Source organism: Poecilia reticulata, linkage group LG4 (assembly GCF_000633615.1).
Source record: "Poecilia reticulata strain Guanapo linkage group LG4, Guppy_female_1.0+MT, whole genome shotgun sequence".
In the NCBI taxonomy this organism is placed as follows: Eukaryota; Metazoa; Chordata; class Actinopteri; order Cyprinodontiformes; family Poeciliidae; genus Poecilia; species Poecilia reticulata.
Window position 1 is genome coordinate 2,778,670 of NC_024334.1, and position 11,002 is coordinate 2,789,671.

Consider the following 11,002-nt stretch of genomic DNA (forward strand, 5'->3'; position numbering starts at 1 on the left):
CGTCACTTTGCTCGCTCATCCGCCATGTTTACAAACAAATAGTCTTTTCATAGGAAGATCAAGTTTATATTGCATGCTAAAGGTGTAACTCTAGCTATCCCGTTTTCTCCCTCTCCATGCACCTTGAAGCAGACCAAGTTGCACCGGAGTCTGTACTGTCATCATCTGCAGGTCAGTAACCTAATATTGATCCATATTCCTCCCGGCCGGTGGAGGCGCAGGCTGCGGCGCTGAGAGATTTGTCACAGAGGTGAAGGTTATGGATCAGTGCTATGATCTGCTGACAGTGAGTGACAAGACTCCTCTCCTGTCTCCTTATGTGCAACAGGACTCCGGTACCTGATCGTAGCCCTGACCCTGAGACCTCTGACCCCACCTGCCAGGTCATTCTCATGCCACCTTAACCTGCTGAAACCAGAGAGCGCTGCAGGGGAGAGGAAGTGAGCCTGCATCAAACGGTTAAATCCAGGTATAATTAAACTTTTTTTTTTTCTGCTGTTCATCTCTGAAATAAGAGGCCAGATTCGGTGAAAGGGACATGAATGCTAACGTGCATTTGTGATGGAAAAACATCTCTTTCATCCAAATCAGTGGAAATTCATCATACATAATTAGTTTAATAATCTATTAAACTCACTGGTGTCTTGAGTATGGCAATTTATTAGGTCTGTAACACAGAAGACATTCAGAATGATAAAATTATGAAAAATATTGCTACTGAAGGCTGCAGTATGTATTTTTCATAAAGAATATGTTTTGTTAAAACTGTCACCAGCTTGTTAGTTTATGAAACAGATAATCTGTGAAAAAAAATCGATCTCCAGCTCCTCTCTGAGCTACTGCTGCTGTCTGAAGAGATGCATCACTCCCAGCCGAAAACAACTAGTTGGAGCCTGGAGGAGGGTCTTAGCGCTGTCAATCAACATCATGTACTCGCTGCACGACTGGAAGAAAGTACAGCTTGATTTTTATTTATTTTTTTCACAGATTCTCCCAGTGCTAACTAGAAACAACCAATCAGAGCCCAGAAACGGGTCTTAGCGTTAGTCAGTCATAATTTKGTGCCGCACCGCTAGTTCTCCTCCAGCTCCGCCCTTTGACCTCTGCTAGCGCTACAGCTTTTCCCTGTGAGTACATCCGATGGTTGAAAGCTACACTAGTTAGCATAGCCACCAACTACGGCGGATAAATGGTTTTTCCTGTAATGTTAAATTGTTTCTCCGCCATTAGCACATTTAGCAGCAAATAAATGAGATTGATTGACAGCACTAAGACCCTCCTCCTGGCTCTGATTGGTTGTTTTTGGTCGGGAGCAGAGAATTTGTTCAGACAGCAGTAGTAGCTCAGAGAGGAGGTGGAGCAGATCGATCTTTTCTCAGATTATCTCCCTCATAACAAACAATTTCAATATGTAAAAAGTTATTTTTTATACAAGTTAGATACTGCAGCTTCAGCTGAACTTATCCAAGGGGCCGTAGCGTTCTGTAATCATGTTTCCATTGTAGTCCTTATTACCAGAAGACCAGTTGCTTTCAGCACACTCAGTGCTTTGATAAAGGATAAAATAGTTCTGAAGGTTCGGATGTTTTCCGCTTGGCAGACATCGTGTCTTCCAAGCAACCGCAATCTTCCAAAATCCAAGCTGCAGATCAGTGAATGTTTAGCTGCTTTTGTGAACCTCAGATTCCAGCACCAGACCATTGTGACTGACTGGGAAGCAGAAATACTTTCAGTCCAGTGGGATTTGCTTTTCCTGGTACAACATGACACCAGCATGTGAAGAGAGTTACCTTGATGTAGGCAGGGCAGGCTGAGGCAGCCTTTCTGCACCATCTGCAGGATAAGTCACCTAGTTTATATGTCTTCTCAAGGAAAATATGACCAATTTCAGTTTGTAGTTACTAATCAATCTATTTATCAATCGATAAATTGCACTACCCTAGCTTACACGCTGCTATTCAGGCTGGTGAGGGTTTGTAATATTCAGACTCCTCAGCTGTTGCTTCTTCCTCTGAAGTTTCGTCTTTCTGCTCTACTGTCTGTCTGTCTCGGCTGCACAGTGGCGCAGTTGGTAGAGCTGTTGCCTTGCAGCAAGAAGGTTCTGGGTTCGATTCCCGGCCCCGGTCTTTCTGCATGGAGTTTGCATGTTCTCCCTGTGCATGGTGGGTTTTCTCCAGGTACTCCGGTTTCCTCCCACAGTCCAAAAACATGACTGTCAGGTTAATTGGCCTCTCCAAATTGCCCCTAGGTGTGAGTGTGTGTGTGCATGGTTGTGTGTCTCTGTGTTGCCCTGCGACAGACTGGCGACCTGTCCAGGTGACCCCGCCCGGYACGCCAGCTGGAGAGGCACCAGCAACCCTCCTGACCCCACCGAGGGACAAGGGTGCAAGAAAATGGATGTCTGTCCGTCTCCTAAGAGCTCCATGTCTGACTCTTCTTCCACAGACTTCAGTTTCCTGAAGTATGAAAAAGGTTAGAAACGGTCACTGAGTCCCACAGTCCCCTACGAAGGACCTGGGATGAAACTTATTGACGTGGTTAAGATTATTGTACATTTCTGATAGGGGCAGTTTTAGGTATTTTCCAGACACATAGCGTCATATTATAGCAGAACAAAGTAATTATGTTACCTTCAATTGTTATAAAAATGTGATTAAACACGATTTAAAATATGGTATAGATAGAAATAATATACAACATTAAAGCTGTAAAAGGTTTTAAGTTGGAGTTTTGCTGAGACCTGTTGCAAATCATTTCAAGGCTACACTGCAAAAACACAAATCTTAAATCAAAGTACTTTTCATTTATTCTGCTGCAAATATCTAAACTTACTTACGTAAATAATTGCTAAGTGTTGATGAAACCACTGGCTGATTATTTCACTTGTAACAAGACATTTTTCCCATAATTAAACTTCTACTTTTCTTTAACAACATGAAGATATTATTTACTTTAAAAAACTGATGTTTTTCTGAAAAGTTACTTGTTAGTTTTGACTTGGAGACGGGACCAAAAATACTTGGCAAAATTGTGTTTTGCAGTTCATTCGATGCGATTTAGTAAATAGAAAACATTTTAATAATCCCAATTCACATAAAACGAGAAACGTTTATTCTGATTTTATTCAACTGTGTAACAAATGCTTATGTGTGACTTTAAAAAGTGTGTGAGAGTTCCTGGTTTCAATAAAGGTTAGTTAATTTAAAACAAGCTCCTTTATGTGGCTGAAAAGTCACTTGCAAATTAGTTTTATCTTATTTAAAGATATTTGCATTAGAAACTCAAACAATGTGTACAACTTTACTTTGCATGCTCTTACGATCTTTGTTTTTTTTTTTTCCTTTAACATGACAGCTAACGTCAGCTAGCTTATCTAGAACATGAGGATTACTCCAGCCCAAATAAAACGTGCTATCTGTTTTAGCCTTCGGTGACAGTGGAGAACACTCAGCGGTATCCGGTTGACCGTAACCATGGCGTTGCACCAAAGCAAGCCGTGCAGAACAATTAGAATCACGTCGATGTTTGGCAGCTTATCGCTGAGCTCCTACAGTCAAAGACAATTGGCATTATCTGTAAAACAAGTTATTACACAGACTTTGAATTTAAAGAGGAGGAGAGGCAGAGCACAGTCATGTACAAACACTTTGATACACACAAGTTTATCTGTCAGGTCAAACCTATTATTAACCCCAAGGGCCTTGGTATTAAAGCCTTCCTCCTGCCGAACAAAACATCCTCCTGAAGAGAATAACTACTGAAGACGGAGCCTGATAGCTTCTTAAAAAGAAAAAGCCACATGAAAAAGATAAGTAAGCTCTGACTGCCTCCTCCTCCTCCTCCTCTTCCTCCTTCCTTCCCCATGAAGGCTGTGCACACCCCGGGGCACACGAGTAAAGGTTTGGTATCAGGTAAAGCCTGATTTTTGGGCGGCCATTCCTATTGTCGTCTTTCTTTTATGTGTCATATTAGTTACAGAGAGACAAAGGACGGATCGGACCAGCGGAAACCACGCACAGCCAGATGGAGAGGAGTCGGTGAAGATCGAGTGGGAGACGGGGGGGAAAGTGAGAAGGGCCGTGGTAATATCACGCTGCTGTTGCATCGGGGTCAGTGGGGCGGGAAGCCCTGGTGGCAAACGCTCAGGTTCAGGACGAAGATCTGTCACCAGAGGGACATTCCTGTTAGAGACTGCGCTGCTGTTCTGTCCTAGAAAAACAACAAAAACACACAACTTCTGTTGTGTTGAAGTGGACGACACACCAGCGTTGATAAGAAAGTCTGGCGCGTTTATGGAGGAGTGAATGTGCGAGAAGTGAACTCTCATGTGGTTCGAATGCGAATGCAAAGTGAACCAAAGATGGCGTTAAAAAAAGCAGGAAGTGGGCTGCAGCGCAGGGCATTCTGGGTAAATACAACCAAAACAAACGCACTAGCCCAACGCTAGCAGGAGAAATGACTTGTGGTCTTTTACTAGACAGAAGAGAAATAATCCCACTGCTAGATGTGACACTACTCTGTTTTTGTTTTCATTTCATGAAGAAGGAAGTTGCCCTCAGTGTCTTCAGAAGTTTTTGTGTTTCCTTCAGTGGTTCTTGGTGCAGCGCCCCCACAGGTTGGGAGGGAAACAGGTTTGGTTCGTTTAACTCGTTTAACTGCGGTGGGGGAAGAGAAACACTGCAGCTCAAAATGTCACAAATGCTGAAAGTTTGGTCTGCGATCGAACCAAGTCTACCAGACTGTCAGGGGTGAAAACAGCCCAACTGTTTTTTGTTTTTTTAGATTTATTGCATGTATTTTCGTGACGTGTTGTGTTTGTGTCCGTTTCTGTTCACAGCAGCACCGATTTATTTCTCCTGGTGTTTCACAAGATCTGTATCATACACTGCAAAAACACAAAATCTTTCCAAGTATTTTTAGTCTGGTTTGTGGTGCAAGCACCCTAGTCCTTTTTCTAGTGCGCTAACGTTTCAGCAAGATATATGAGCTTATTTTGAGTAAATAATTCCTTAGGTTCTAGTTCACATAACGAGAACAATGTCCTGTAAAATAATCTGCCTGTGGAAGTAAAACTTTTTCATCAATATTAAGAAATTTTAACCTAAACAACCTCCTGTATCTCGGTGAAAAGTTACTTGGAAGTTAGTTTTTTGTCTTATTTCAGGTGTACTAATGGAACCAGACCAAAATTACTTGGTAATATTTTGTGTTTTTGCAGTGCAGCTAATAAATTGATGTGTGAGCAGTTTGCACTTTGACCGGCCTGGCTAAAGCAGAGCAGTTCCCCCACACGGCATTGAACCTTGCGTCACACAAAAACATTCCCATCTGTGATTAACTCTGCAAATTCAGGCCCTTTGTAGAAACTGTTTGTCACATTTTCATCTCTAATTAAAATGCAGATGCATTTCCTGACCTGACAGAGAGGCAGACATCCTCGTCGGCCGCCACTCGCTCACTCACAAACACACACAAGGACAAATTCAACAGCTCCATCGGTCCTTGGTGACTGAGAGGCGAATCTTCCATCTCCTGCTGGCAGCTTCAGCGCGCGTCAAGGTCACTCCTCCATTCAGAGCCACCCAGCGTGTTTTGATAAACACCGAGGGGAAGCGACCTTGATCGGCTGCCATTTTTTTCTCCATCTCATGCGCTGAAGCTAACGCTCAAGTTGAATTTGGCTATTTAATTAAGTCTTTCAGCGCCCAAGAAATAAATATTGTGCATCTGTTTGCCCCTGACTTGTCCTGATATCTGCATTTTAAGCAAATGCCAAGAGACTCTCACCTCAAAATAGTCAAAAATTGGAGTGAAAAGCAAGGCGGCCATTTTCAAGTTAAAATGTTTTTCTTCTTCTCTTTTGTTTCACCAGGAGTTTGAACCAAAACTACCAGTTCTGCTGGTTCTCCAACTCACAGCGTCGTCCTATAAGTGATTTTAGCTGCTGGACGTATTTAGTTATGGTCTCACAAGGTCAAATCTGGGGAATTAGGGGTCAAATTGCTGATTATCAGCCCACACATGACCAGATGGGAAATGGAACAAGTTGATATTGGTAAAAACAAAAACAAGACAGTTTTAGTACGTCCTACTATTTTATATAACTTAAAAACAAGAGAGATACCTTTGGTTATAATTTTGGCACACATATTTGCTTCTCCTTGCAAAACAAAACAAAGATTATCTGCGAAGTGGATCCATTAAACACCAGGAGCCACGAAAATGATTTGTTCAAGAATAATGATCTTTGCTTCGTCAGAAATTCACCAAAAGAAAAGTTTCAGCCCAGAGCTTCAGTAGAGGTCAGTATGAAATCTGGGTTTAATGACGGACTCAGACCTGAACCTCCAGAGCCACATAAAGACGGTTTCAAATTCAGCCTTCTGTCGCCTGAAGTGAAAGGCCTCGTTGCTCAAAGGTGCTGCAAATAAAAATAGATTTTGATTTGTAGAACATTTCCAGGATTAAAGGACTAACGTTCCAGCAAGATGTAGAGAAACTCATCCATGCATAGGTCTGTCACAATAAGCAATAAATTAATTAATCAATGATAAATTCAAACAAACTTAATCATTTGCATTTGCATGATTTAATGTTTTTTCTTTTTTCTCTTTTTTTCAACCGAAAACAGGATGATAAAACTCTTCAGTCTGTGTTTTGGTCTCAACTTTTAAAGGACAGTTTTGTTTACAAAGACTTCAGTATCCATTTTATTATTTATGTTGTTTTGTTTATTTTCTCGTAATATTAGGACTCATAATGTTATGACTTTATTCTCAAAACATTTTTACTTTAAAGTCATAAAATTACGAGAGTTTTCTCATAATTTCATTTTCTTAGTGCGGCCCTAATACTCATATAAACATAATTACACTGCTGAGTAAATATGTATTTATTTTGTGTTGTTATTGCACATTTCATATTTTTCTAATATTTTGCAGTCAGATAAATAGAAAAATAAACATTTGCATAGATCGTATAGCTTGGTGTGTTTTTAATTTGCTTCTGGTCAAAAAACTCCCAAAAGCCATATTTACGTTAAGTGGTAGTTTTATTTTTAGCATTTCTAAGATGTTTATTTGAACCTCTCATTTATTTACCTCTACCAATTGTATGAAAAGTGCATTATTGTTTTATTTAAAGCACCGAAACCACAAATTGCTATTTAATCCAACGATTCCTTAAAGGTCAAAGTTCACATCGATGTCGCGTTCAAAGAACCTTTTTGTCTTTAACTTTCCAGCCTTGATTTCAGCGTCATCCTCAGTCCAAGCAGCTGATTTGAAAAACACACAGGCACTTTTGACGAGCAACCAAATAAGGTTTTCCTCTGCTGTCCCCGTAACGAGGTGCCAAGACGTAAGTCGTGTTATTTTAAGTGTGTGTGAAGCTGACACCGAGGTGGAGCGCTGAATCCTGTCCAACGGTGATAAGGCTTCTGATGACAGAGCCGCATTAACTTACCTGACACACACTGGCATAAACACACGCATGCAGCTTGTTTGGGAGGGACAGGGGGTGTGTGAGAACACGCTGTAAGAAGCCGCGGTTCTCTGCGGCTGACGCTAAGTCCCATTCATGGCGACAAACACCCTGACAGGCTGAGGTGGAGGTTTATTAAACACCAGCGCTACATGGAGGATGTCGACTTTACGCAAGAAACGGCAAAAAGGTCCAAATGGCAACGAAGGGTGCGTTCCCACCAGTCCGGTTTAGTTCGCTTTACTCTGACTCCAGTTCGTTTGTCTAGAAAGTCCAGCTCGTTTGGGGTGTGTGTGAATGTAACCGAACTCTGATTCAGACCAAAGAAGTGAGCTCTGGTCCGCCTGAAGCCCTCGGTATCGGTTTGGTTGGTCTGAACTCTGATGCGGTTTGAATGCACATGAGAACGCTCCAAAAGCAGCAAGTGGATTATAGACACGGAAACTTCAGCACTGGAGGGCAGAAAGACGATTCTTTCACATGCCGTCCATGTAAGACGCCCCCGTGAACAAACTGACACCGGGAGTCAGATGTCTTTAGTGCGGTTTGCCACAGCAAAGGGAAAAATAAAACAGGAAAATCATTCAACAATTCAAAACCACTCATATTTTGTCTGCGCTACACACAAACACGTCGCCATAGCAACTGACTGACAGCAGCTCCACTAGTGCATCAGGACATAAACCACCAAAACACACGCAGACAGAACATTCAGTACGTTACAGTTTTACGTTTTCATGCCTGACGTTTATTTTGTGATTAATCAATAAGTGATCGATGTGGTAGATTACCTCCCTCTCCATTGTTATTGTTTTGTCTAAATTAAAACGTTTTCTTGACCATCTTATCCAGGCGTCGTAGTTTAGCAAAGCACCGTGTCCTTTTCTCTTTTATACATCAGGCGTACATTTAAGATTTAGTGCGTAAGTTTGGTAACAGCTAAAACCAAAGACAGTCATCGTCTGTGAATAGTTTTACAAAAACAGGATTTTAGGTCACTTTCTTTCAAAACGCTTTTCCACATTTAGCCCAGTTTAATAAGGTAGATAAAAGCTTCATTTGGTGCAGAAAAGTCGACTTTTCAGTTAAATTCTCTTGGTAGACGCGTTTTTACTAAAAGATGAATTTTTTATTAGACTAAAGGAAAAAAACTTTTTATTAATTTTATTTTCCACCATAGATTTAAACACTTGGAGAACTGAAAGCAGATACGTTTATATGCAATTTGCAGCTTTGCCGTTAGATGGCGGTAAAATTCGTGTAAGAGATCTTCTATGCAGAAGATGAGTCACTCTCCCGTGTTTTTGGCTGATTTTATTGCTGCGGTATTCTCCCGCCTCAGGCCGTTTCCGCCTGCCGCTGTTGGTGATGTGTGGGTGCGGTGAGCAGTTTTCTGTTTCACTTTGCACAGCTTGCAAGTTTGAAAAAGGAAAAAAAACAACTTTTTTTCTCGATTCTTTTAAAACTACATACTTTTTTATCTTACTGTTTACAAAAACAATAATTATTGCAAACAAAACACATGTTACAGGCTGACGCACAGAAGAATTGATCTATAAAATAACAAATAACCAATTAGATAAGAGAAGGATTAAATAAAAATAAAACAAACAGGCAAATAAAAATGCTTACACATAAAAATGTATATATTTGGGACACGCACAACACATAACTAAGTGGTGTCAAAACAAAACATTTAATTAACATGTAGGCTAGGATGCTGTTTTTCTGGCTGTTTTTTTCTTATTTGCGCCTTCATTATTTTCCCTTTCTCTAATATTCCTTGTTTTGATTAATTTAGGATAACAGCTAAAACAGATGTTGGCTAAAATAAAGGGGATTGTGTGGAATGAGAATCCATCCATACATTTTCTTGCACCCTTGTCCCTCAGTGGGGTTGGGAGGGTTGCTGGTGCCTCTCCAGCTAACGTTCGAGAGGTGGGGTCACCCTGGACAGGTCGCCAGTCTGTCGCAGGCCAACACAGAGACACACAGGACACACAACCATGCACACACACACTCACACCTAGGGGCAATTTGGAGAGACCAATTAACCTAACAGTCATGTTTTTGGACTGTGGGAGGAAACCGGAGTACCCGGAGAAAACCCACCATGCACAGGGAGAAGATGCAACTCCATGCAGAAAGACCGGGGCCGGGAATCGAACCCAGAACCTTCTTGCTGCAAGGCAGCAGCTCTACCACCAACGCCACTGTGCAGCCCAGAATGAGAATCGTGAAAGATAAAATGAGCTTTTACGTTTCCTTCAGTGTTTATTCTGATGTGCTTCTGGATGGCTCCAGCAGAAAACCCGGTTTTGTTCTTGTTTCTGTTTTTCTATCTGTTCCATCAGAGACAGAAACCATCATCTCAGCTAAGCAGCTGTGAGAGGCGACAGTTGCCAGGCTTAAACCAGAAATTGTCCTTTTGCATAATTTAGTCTCTCCTGCCGTTGAGAACATCAACATTTGGCATTTGTGCAGCACAACTGTTAGTAATATTATCTCTACGGCTTCTTTATGTTTGCATACAGTAAATATTACTTGATACAAACAAATGTTGACCTGTTTGGCTTGGAGGGATGCTGTAGACTATTAAACAAATTATTTTGCCAGTAAAGCTAAAAACAAATGACTAAATAATCAGAAAAGCCAAGTTTTGAATATATTTATTATATTTTGCTAATCTTTATTAAGAATGCATATTTTCAAACAAAGTCTCTGTTGAGATTTTAAGTGTGGAAGTTTTTATCAGTCACAAAGTTTCCTGCAAAGTATTTTAAGGGATTTCATTTGATTTCTACTAGAAAAAACTTTTTATTCTTAAAGTGTTTAAGCCTGTTATCTTTTGTATTTTGTTGTTTTATAATTGGGAAATTGTGTTTTTCCGACAGTAGTGGAAAAACACTGGCCTTAAAATTGCACAAACTGGAATTACAAGATAAATTCAGCAAGTTTTTAAAAACACATTTTTCAATAAAAGGTTTTTGCGTTGGTTGAGGCGGTTTTTCAAAAGTACTGGATTTCACAAAAGTACATTTGAAATACTGTTTTCACATCACACAAGTCACATGATCAATGAATGCTACCACTGGTGGAAATGACAAAGAAGACGACAGGAAGTGGGATGAGGACGAAGGCGCGGCACGTTTTTAATCACATATTGCACGAAAAAACTTATTCAGGTTTTAATTTAACCGAGTTTCTTATTTAATGGAAACCTCACACTTAAGAGATTGTTTTTATCTCTACATTAACAGAATATTGATAAACTTTTACGTTTCCATTACTGTTTGTAATGGAAACGCAGCTTCTGTGGTCGTCATGCATGCCAGGAGTTTTCATGGAGTTTTGTGAGTTTTGCAGGGAGGGAGATGTGACCATCCTTCATGTATCAGAGCTCTGAGACCAACAGAGACCCCCCTGAGACCCAGCATGAACACACCCACACACACACACACACACACACACACACACACACACACACACACACACACACACACACACACACACACACACA

The 11,002-nt window shown here is 40.9% G+C and overlaps 2 long non-coding RNA genes across 6 annotated transcripts in view; both read left to right on the plus strand.

Moving 5' to 3' along the window:
- The first annotated feature begins 6 nt into the window (after positions 1–6).
- Positions 7–11,002, plus strand: part of LOC103463118 (uncharacterized) — a 170,862-nt gene continuing 159,866 nt past the window's right edge. For all 5 annotated transcript variants that reach the window (XR_533466.1, XR_533465.2, XR_533462.2 and 2 more), the window contains exons 1-2: positions 7–171; positions 329–469. This is a non-coding gene — a long non-coding RNA (uncharacterized LOC103463118). The remainder of the gene's footprint in view (positions 172–328; positions 470–11,002) is intronic.
- On the plus strand, positions 2,394–5,728 carry LOC103463117 (uncharacterized). The gene is made up of 2 exons (XR_533461.1): positions 2,394–2,472; positions 5,403–5,728. It is a non-coding gene; the product is annotated as an uncharacterized LOC103463117 (long non-coding RNA).